The sequence below is a fragment of the Microcebus murinus genome, chromosome 7 (genome assembly GCF_040939455.1).
Source record: "Microcebus murinus isolate Inina chromosome 7, M.murinus_Inina_mat1.0, whole genome shotgun sequence".
In the NCBI taxonomy this organism is placed as follows: domain Eukaryota; kingdom Metazoa; phylum Chordata; class Mammalia; order Primates; family Cheirogaleidae; genus Microcebus; species Microcebus murinus.
The window spans coordinates 85,217,415-85,227,801 of record NC_134110.1 but is presented as its reverse complement, the minus strand read 5'-3'; the positions used below and the strand labels follow the sequence as shown (position 1 = coordinate 85,227,801).

The 10,387-nt window shown below is 36.8% G+C and overlaps 1 protein-coding gene across 1 annotated transcript in view; it reads left to right on the top strand.

The window, feature by feature from the left end:
- The window catches only part of KCNB2 (potassium voltage-gated channel subfamily B member 2), a 389,784-nt gene that overhangs the window by 48,198 nt on the left and 331,199 nt on the right, over positions 1 to 10,387 (top strand). The gene's annotated exons all lie outside the window — the stretch shown is intronic.

Genomic DNA, 10,387 nt, shown 5'->3' with positions numbered 1-10,387 from the left:
TATGTCTAGATAAGGTATCTGCCTATAAACTATACCAGCAGCCAATGACACTGGTTATGGATGAAAATTTTATGTAGCTATAAACAGTAAATTTGTGTCCAAATTATTAATCAAGTTAAGTGAATCTTTGCTACCTTTAGTAGAGTCTTTACTACATTTTCATAAAGGATTTGTGTTTGTTTATTTAAGCGCCTACATTTTCCTCCCTGTTTGAATGGTGAAATATTATGGAAATTATTTATATTTGATTATATAGTAGTTTAGTGAAAGTATTGTTTATTTTTCTGAGGTTTAGAGCCTTTAAAGCCTTTTAAAAATAGCTCTGTATGATGTCTTATATAAACCACTACCTTTTCCTGTACTCTTCTCAAGTCATGAAACTTGATTTTTTTCTGGAATAATTTTTGGTGAGGGCATGAATGCTAATGTAGGTATGTGTGAATAGTATTTTCACAACTTAAGAACAAGGATTTTTATTACAGCTGCAATAGGATTATGCTCTAACCCTCACTATTTACTTTATGTTATGGGTATATCAGGCTCTTTCATATGCTGTCACACTCTTGTGTAATAATGATGGGAATCTATGTGTTCATCCTTACTTGGTTAGAAGGTAAGATATTTTGCAGGGAGAATATCAGTTCACTTTGCCTTCAATTACTGTGTATTCAGTTTGGTAATTTAATTGAACATATGCTTTATCTGTGCTATATGCATTAAAGTACACACTCAGATACTCCCTTCTTTCCAGAATTTAAAAAATATTCTCTTATCCTAAACCAGGATTTCATTGTTGAAAATATCTTGTTTTCTTTCCTTTGTTTTTTCTATACTTTATAATTGATCTATAATATTTCTATAATAAAGAAAGTCTAAAAGTTCTAAGATTATTTGCCAAATATCTAGCAAAGAAGGAAAAACTTGACCCTTTCTGTCAGATCTTCCATAATAGATTAAAATATCTATTCTTTGATATGGAATAAATACTCCATAATCAATTAAGTGATCATTGTTGAGCCCATGGTATGTGTATCCACTATGATATACAAAATTATTGCAAGGCCCATTGACCTATCATACTTTGTCTTTGGGTGTGGCCCTGACAATAACAATTCGGCTCTTACCGAACATGATTCCTGGTGTCACATAAGGAGCCATTTCTATTAATTGAAAGTTGTGGTATATTAATAACTGGAGGTGGGGGGAGGGAAGCCAAAACAAGGCTTAACAATTTGTCATGTTTGAAATGTCTATACTTAACAAATTAACATTTTCATGCATACACATAAGACCATAATATAATCATACTTTTCAAAATATAATGGCAGGTGATAGAAATTATTATTTGTTAGTTCTCTAGGTTATGGTATGATGTGGTTATGGGACATACGTATATATCTGAATGATTTCTTTCTATTTTATGAGTGTATCGTGGTGACTTGTATATACTCTCATATAGAGATAATGTACAAAGTTTAAATTTGAGTCAGTTTGTAAATGTGTGGCCCAGCTGAATGGGCCCAGGCAATGGCTGGAACAATTCTCTGGGTTACCATGACATGGAATTTCTAGCTTTGGTATGACTTTCACAGGACTGTGCAAGGGGAGACGGGCTTAACTGGCTGCCAGTTTCCTGGGCAGTGAGTTGGAATTAGACTTGATTCTGTACCTCTTCCAGGCCAGGGTAATTTAGTCAGTCTCTGGATTGGAAACATTTTCCTCTCTTTTCCTTGGCCTCTTCCCAAAGAAACGGCAGTAGCTATTCCCCTGTAAATATTGCATATAGTGACTTCAGTCTAAAAGGTGTTTAAAAGCATTAAGGCAAATGGGCCCTGTGGCATCAGTATTCTCAGCCTTTGGGGTGAAACAACCATCAGGAAATAGCACAGCGCAGCTGAGATCTGAAAGAAACTAGATTTATGGGTACCACAGCGGGCCCTCACTCTGGATGTCTGAGCAAGGTCAAGAACAAAAGAAATCAGCTGGATTCAGGCAAACCCAGACAGGTGTGGCTGAGCCCTCTGAGGCAGGTGTCAACCTGGGAGCATAAGTGGGTGTGGTGTGCGGACAGTGCCGGATGACAAGCTGACCTGGATGTCAGGCTAAGGGGTGAGGCTATAAGCAACCCTCTTTGATAAGAATAGCAGAAGACAACATCTGTAAAAGCACATTTCTATTCTTCCAAACCAGACAGAGCCACTCTGCAGCTTTGTTGGGCAGCATACAGGATCAAGTAAGGGCTTCCCACTGCTCAGTATCCTCATTTATCCAAAGCTACTGCTTCCTCTTACATTTTCCCCCCATTCTCCAATTCCTCCTCCACCTTCTCTCCCTCTTGCTCGCTCTCTCTCATCTTGTGTTAAGCCCATCTCCTCCCCTTGCATAGTACTGTGAAAGCCATACCAAAGCCAGAAATTCCATGTCACGGCAACCCGGAGAGTTGTTCCACCCACCGCCTGGGCCCATTCACCTGGGCCACACATTCACAAACTGCCTCGAATTTAAACTTTGTGTCTTCAGGAAATGGCTCTGTTTTAGCTTAAGGAAAGAAGGGAATGATTGACTAGAGAAATGTTTCTCCACTTTTCCCCATTAATATCCCCCTAAAGAGAAAAACTAAGTCAAATTTAAGTTCTCCCTAATGAGAGGAGAGAAACAAAATACTAAGGAATAAGATGGACTAAGATTTTGCCAGGTAGGATGGCGTTCAGAGGATCACAAATGATTGTAATAGCTAAGTGTTTTCACTCTTCCCCGCTAGAACCAGGTTTCTCCCATTGGGGGCTCTATTGCTTCCATTGAAAATGCATGGAACTGAGGGAAGGTGATGACCCTGTGTCTTGCCTGCATCTCATTTCCGCTACATATCCACGTGTTCATCATTGTTGGCATGGTGCAACATAGCACTTAAAGCAAGCATTGGAAGGGCTGGGGAGACCTTAGTCACCCTTGAACCAAGGGGGCAGCTGGTGGTGACAGATACATAATCTATGCCTGCAGCTTCAGCTCCCTGGAGAGCCCGGGGTCAAAAATATGATTTCCCAGAAGATGGCACCTATTTAGCTGCCCTATTGGTGACAGCTCCTTGAGAGTCAACTCCCTCTTCCAACTAAATTAAATTATAGAACTTTCAAGCCATGGAAATAGTATAAATAGAAAATAAAGCAAAATAAAACAAAAACTGTGTACTCATCAAGGGGAAAAGAATGTATAACATTCTCAGTCTATTTATAGCATATGGATCAGTTATTCTACTCCTTTGACTGAAAAAAAGAAGATATTGGAACAGAGCCATAAATGATTTCCTTGTAGTTTAAGAAAAAGAACTTTCAGTTGTGTTTATAGGTGTATATTCAGTCAAGTGAACAACTCTGGCTATACAACACTCTTTGTTTAGCTTTCTAATGACTGCCCTAGTGATAAAAAAAAAAATAACAACAGCTATTAAAACCATAAATAGGCCAAAAAAGGAAGTGATGCTGTGTGAGCACACACAGAAGTCTCCCTACATAGAGGCACCTCTGTGTGGCGTCATCTTATCTAGGGTTGGCAGTGGACTAATGAGTGTGACAATCACACTATTTCTGTGTTGACTGTTTACCATTTTCCTTTCTTTGCCTTTCCTTTTTGCATCCCATCTGTACAGATTAAGCTGTTTTCGTTCTTCCAATAACATAGCATGAGAGTTCAGAGGTGTTAACAGGAGATAGAGTTTAAAAGAACTTGGCCAGTCTGTGGAGGTTTAGCTTGGAGATACGTTTCTTCTTTTCTAAAAATGCAGTTCATGCAGACTAGCATGTCAAAAACCTGGAAGAAATTAGATGCACAAAATAAAATAGATAAGATAGAAAACAACATTGGATTTTGATTAAAATGTCACAGATGTTCCATTCTTTATTGCAATGGTCTTATTTCTGGATCTGGGCGTCTCTGCTTTCCTGGAAAGACTGCTCTGAAAACTCACCACTCTGCTCACTTGGCCACATTTGATCAGGGAGAGGAGGCCAGGAAAAGAGGAGGCAATTCGTACAATGCTCGCACCCCACATTCCCTTACTTAGAGTGCCATAGGTCCTGGTTTTACAGAGGTGGCCTTGGTTAATGCTTTGTGTTCCAGTCTAATGATTAATAGCATCTCTTTCACTCTTAAAAGTGTCCTAGTTTGTACAATGAAGTGTATGATCATCTTTCAAGTGAATATTTTTGAAAAAAAGAAATTACTTAAGAATCATGCACGTTTCAGTTCGTTTTTGCTTCTTGGTTGCATTTGAAGAGGGCCAGTCTTAATTTCCAAGTGGTTTTTCCATCTCTTTCGAAAAATCATTGGCTGTCATTAATATTAAAAGAAGACATTCAGATTCCTTTCAAGCTTGATTTTTTTAAACCTCAATAAGTATAGTAATTATCACTTTCAAGTAAAAAAAAAACCAGCAAAGAGTCCTTTTCTACAGTACTTAATGTTATTTAAAAAGATAGTACATTGGCAGTATTTAAATATTCTGGCTTTGAAAATCTATGTACACTGCTCTGGTTGTTAACAGATTTGTTTTCTTTATTTCAAGTGAGAGACTATAAAGTGAATGATCTACTATTTTAGGTAAGGATAAGTATTATGAAGGAATGGTCATAATATTTAATACTCTCTACTTTGGAAGACTCTAGAAGGGTTTAAGTAATGTTTTTGATTAAGTGTTCTTATCTGAGCTTTATGCACCATTAAAAAAGGAGGAAAAAAACAAATACTTTCCATATGCTAAGAGTTTGTAAGAAAATTCCTGTGGTACATATGCCTTAAACTCAGAAAGCTTTCCCATTTGCTTCCTTTTAAGCATTTATATATTCTAGTGGGATTTTGATCTGAAAGTTCATCTCATAATTATATGAAATTGCTATGATTCCTCAAGGAGATGGTTAGTCATTGTCTCATCCATATTTATTTATATTGTTACTGTTTAGCTTCTTACCCCCAACATGTTAGAGAGAATCTGGGTTATCCCTTATAAGTACTGATATATTGACAGTCATACTGTGGGTTAGTATTGTGATATGGTACATATAGCAGTTAGTTGCACTGGAACTGAACATGGGACTATTTTGAATGTCACTGATATTTTCCCTTTTACTACTTACTTTTATATTTTACAGAAATATTTGGCATACAGCATAAAAAGAAATAATCTCTTCCCAGAGAACCTGTTACTATAAGATTATTTGTTATAAAATGTTGAACTAGCCAGTTTTGATTGTCTATTTTACATACAAAATATTGACTTTTATTGAATGTTAAAATAGTGCATAAATTGAATCATCAAAAACAAAAACCTTTGGGCACTTCATTTATTTTTAATTCCTCTACACTTTCACCTTGTTCCACAAAAGAGGCAGTCTACTAGAAATACATATACTGATCATTCAAATAAGATAGCAAAAACAAAAGGAATTATTAATAAAAACCAGAAACAGAACTAGAAATATATTTTAAATTGCCACAGAAACACCAGGAAATCTTCATTTCCCACAAAATGTTTCAAATTATTTTCATTAAAAAATGACAATCTTATGATTTTTAAATAAAGTTTAAAACTCATAGACAAAACATGTTTGTGATTAGAAAAATTCACCTATCTGGCTCTAGTGAGTATTTCTAACTGATCCAAAGTTAAGAGTCATTCCTAACAAAGGCACTCTGTTTGTATACCCATGTGAATTGACCAATCTGATTTTTTTCAAAAAAGACGTTTTCAAAGTAATTAACAAGGCTGATTTCAAAAGAATTTGATCAAAACATGGTTACATATAAAAAACTGCTAAATTGTAATTCATGAAGTAAACATACATTATAATAGATTTTCTTTTTGGTTTGGCCATTGATTTAGCATTGGTGGTTTTATTCTATTTGGGAATAACTCCAGAGTTTTATGACATTCAACAATCTGCAATGCACCGAGGCATAAATCTGCATTATGTATAATATAAGCTTGTTGTGCAGGAGCTAGTGACTTTGATAGTGAGTTTAGCTGGCCATCCAGCACTGTCAGCTTAACCCATTTTTTTTCTCCTCATTGTTACATATACTAACTCTCATGAAATGTACTGTTTTTCTATAGGGGAGTTATATAGTATAGTAGAAGAGATTTATAAAGCTATCAGGACACATCCCTCATTAAAAATTATCTATATATTTTAAAAGGTGATGGAAATGTTTTAAGATAGTAGTCAGCCTGGAAATTATTCTTGCCCGATAGCTTGTTTGGTCATTAAAACCCTTTCAACCTCTGCAGTGGGACAGAGAAGAATAAAGGTGACCCCAGGCCATGACAGCCAGCATGTTCTACTTAGCAAGTGGGCATTGGAGGCAAGCTGCACTTCAACATCCAGCCCTTCCCTGCCTTACTCTTTTCCGTATCTCCTGGACTGTAGTTGACGATGACTTTATAGTTTATAATCAGAACATTGAAGGACTTGAGACTGAGACTTCTCTGTAATTGCTATGCAGCCTTAACACACACATAACCAATCTAGAATAAAGCATAGAGCTATTTACAGATGAATGGGAACAGAGAAGTAACCAGCACAGAGACCGGAAATAGAAAAGTTGAAAAGGAAGATGTTTGCTTTCATCTCTCTAAAGCTTTTCTAGGAGCACTAAGAACTGACATCAGAACTATACCAGACTTTGCACCTATATATTATTTATTTTTCGGTGTGTATGTATCTAAGTTTAAGTTAACTCCTTAGCTAATGCATAAAATGAATGTATTTTTCCCCTTAAGTCATTCTCTTTAATGTCTTTAAAAAGCCTTAAGTAAAGGAATTCTTCTGAATATTACCAAGGACAGATAGCTGAAATGGACAGATCCAACTAATGTTTGTAATAAGGTTCTATGTCTAGGGCAGGCAAAGCAGGTAGCAGCAGGCCTCACTGAGGGGTAACTGAACTAATCTGTTCTTTCGTGTGTGTGTGTGTGTGTGTGTGTGTGTGTGTGTGTGTGTGTGTGTTACGTGTGTGTGAGTGAAATACATGTTACTTATATACATTACCATCTCTCCATTAGAGCATGTTATATTTTAAAGAACCCACCTGCAGAAAAAAATGCAATGAACTTCAGCATGTATTTGGTAATTTAGAGTAGATACAACTTTGTCATCCAAACAAGACAGTTGTCCTATTCAGAATATAAACTTTTGTGATGATCTGATCAGGCATGAAAATCCACAGGAAATGTTCTAATGGTCCAAGAATAGAAGGAAGTGTATTCATTCGTTTCTCAAGATTTTGTTGCAGGACGCTAGAGGTCATTGCCACCCTGGATTTCATGCTTTCACTTCTCTCTCGTTGAGTCACTCCTGACGCAACCACAAGTGTTGAATGCCACTTTAAATAGCCACCTCAAGCCTACGCCATGCTAGTGCCAAGGACGGCCAAGGAATCCCGGTGCAGCTCCAGATGGGGTTGCTTGGTTGCAGCGTCCTTCACTGCAACGAACCTCAGGATATTTGCACATGCCAGGAAGAACTCCAGCCTGCAAGTCATTGCTTTAACTCTAACCAATATAAAACCTAGAGTGCAGTTTTGGATATTGAAGTGCAGTTGTCTTATCTGGTGTTATCTAAGTTATCAACCAAATGAATTCTTCAAATATAGATTTTTTTAAAAAAATTATTTTTAATTATTATGGGTACTTAATTGTATATCTTTATAGAGCACATGTGATATTTTGATACAGGCATACAGTGTGAGTTAATCAAACCAGGGTAATTGAGGTATCTATCACCTTAGGCATTTAACATTTCTTTGTGTTAGGAACATTTTAATTCCACTCTGTTAGGTATTTTAAAGTATACCCTAATTTATTGTCGATTATAGTCACTTTGTTGTGCTATCAAATATTGTTAATTATATTGTCAAGCTAAAAGAAGCCAAACTCTGTAAAATAATTTAAAGAGGTTTATTCTGAGTCAAATTTGAGGACCATAACCTGGAGCCACAACCAAGAAATCTTGAACAAGTGGATTCGCTGCGACTGGGTTACAGTTTGGTTTTATATATTTCAGGGAGACAGGGATTACAGGTAAAGTCCTAAATCAGTACGTGGGAGGCATACATTGTTTTGGCCTGAAAAGGTGGGCCATCTCAAAGCTGGGGGGCTTACGGGCTATAGGTGGGTTTAAAGACTCTGACTTGTAATTGGTTAAAAATGGAGCTTGGAGTGTTTTAAGGAAGTCTGTCAATCTGAGACAAGCCACCAGATACATATTTGTTTTGTAAATTGAGGACCTGCAGGTTTGTCTTGCATAGCCTGAGGCCTGTTAATGAGTTACAAAGGATGTCTCCAAGAAAGGAGGATGGGATGATGAGGCATGTCTGACCTCCGTCTACCTGGCAGGCAGTTCAGTTTTAGGGTATCCTCTTGGCCTGGATGGGTCCATTCAGTCAGCTGGTGGGGGGAAGCTTTAAGATTTTATTTTAGTTCACACTAACTATCAAACTATATTTTTGTATCCATTAACCATTCCTACTTTATCCTACCTGTCCCCACCACCCTTCCTAGCTTCTGGTAATCTTTCTACTCTCTGTCTCCATGAAATCAATTGTTTTTAATACTTAAATATAGATTTTTTTTTTAACATTCAAATTTTAGTTTACATCTTAGAGTTAGATATGTCTCTGGCCACATTTTGTATCGGACCATCTAACTTGTACGTTGGTGTCAGAGCATGTAGTTTTATCCAGAATTTAGTTGAATTGAAAAATAAATCATTGCTACTATCTATGAAGTACAACAACAGATATGTGCTGTGCTAAATTAGACGTATTTCATTAACACAGTGGAAATTTTCACTTTGGGAAATGAGCAGAGGCCCTGCGTAATATCCTTGAGGTGAGCAACCTGTTCCATTTCAGTGCAGTTTTTAGTTTCAAGGCAGAAAAACATTGGGTAGGTAATCTTGTTTTTTAAAAGGTGATAATTTGCTGTACTACAGATGGAATGAACTACTTATACAGGGAAAGAAAACATGAAACAGTAGGGTAAAATCTAGGATAACACGAAGTTGCCATTTCATATTTGCTATGTAAAAAAGCTAGCACATTTTATCATACTTCTTAAATGAATTCTGCAAGTGTGAAAATTATTGTATTATATATTGTATTATGATAGAATTGCATCATGAGTAATTTTAAAATTCAAAGCAAAACTCTGTTTTAAGCACTGGTCTTTATTTTTCAAACTCTAGCTCCTGAGCCATTATAAATATTTTAAATTGCATGGAATGTTTACAAAGTGCTAATCACACACTTTTTTTCCCCAAAGTTTTATATACAGATTAGCCTGAGGTAGCTTAAAGGTAGCAAATGGTTTCGATAGGCATATTTTTAACAATATACCAGGTGTATTTATGTGTTTCAAGAAAGAAATATATTACAATTGAAAAAAATTGTTTTGATTCTATGTTTACCTGTCTTTGTTGTTTGGCAAATACCAGAGCTTTGATGACTTTCTCTTTTGTATTGTGCTTTGATGCATACATCTGAAAATGGGTGAGCATAAAGATCGGATGACAGGTCTCCCCTGTTTATCTGACCTGGCTGTGATGGGATGGCCTCTTCACGTACTTTCAGTGCAGAAGTAGTTCTCCAAGGCACCATATTGCCACCAGTGGGAACTTGGAAAATATCCAAATGTCTTTCTCAATGTAGCACTGCCCAAATAATGAAATGTCTTTATTTCTTCCTTCAAGCCCTTAATTTCTCTCTACCTGAGGAGGTTCAGCTCACCCTCAGCTCTTCTTCTTTCATACCTGCTTCTTAGCTCCCTCACTTGAGTCAGCCCTTCCAGAGAAATGCAGGGAAAACCGTGTCCTACTGCCTGCTCCACACACAGCCCTGCTCAAGAGCCTCCTCATCAGGGACTGTTTGGGTTCTACTTTATTGAACAACTATTGATTTTCCGTTGAATTTCTTTGGCTCCAGTTGGATTTCACATTTATTTTTATCCTGGTTGTAAATCTTCTCATAAGATGGTATCTACTTAAATTTCAACAAAATTGAATGTAGTGAAGAGTCCAAATTAGAGAAGCTAGATAAACTCCCAGATCTGGATTTCATTTTATCTTTAACCTATAAAGCAGGCATGTGTTTTTCTTTTTCCTAAAGCATCAGAAGCTGAGACTAGGTAGATTTTCTTTCCTCAATTCTCTAAAATCAGCCTCTAAACAATACTTTTTCACTCCCTTTGAGGGAAGCTGAGTCTTTACCCTCTACCTTCGCTTTGTCTGTCAACTCTGGCTGTGCAAGTGAAGCTGGTTTATTTTCTACTCCCTCATAATAGCTGTCACTATCCCCAGAGTCATCTGTTTTGAGCAGAAATTTAACTCTGGGGAAAGAG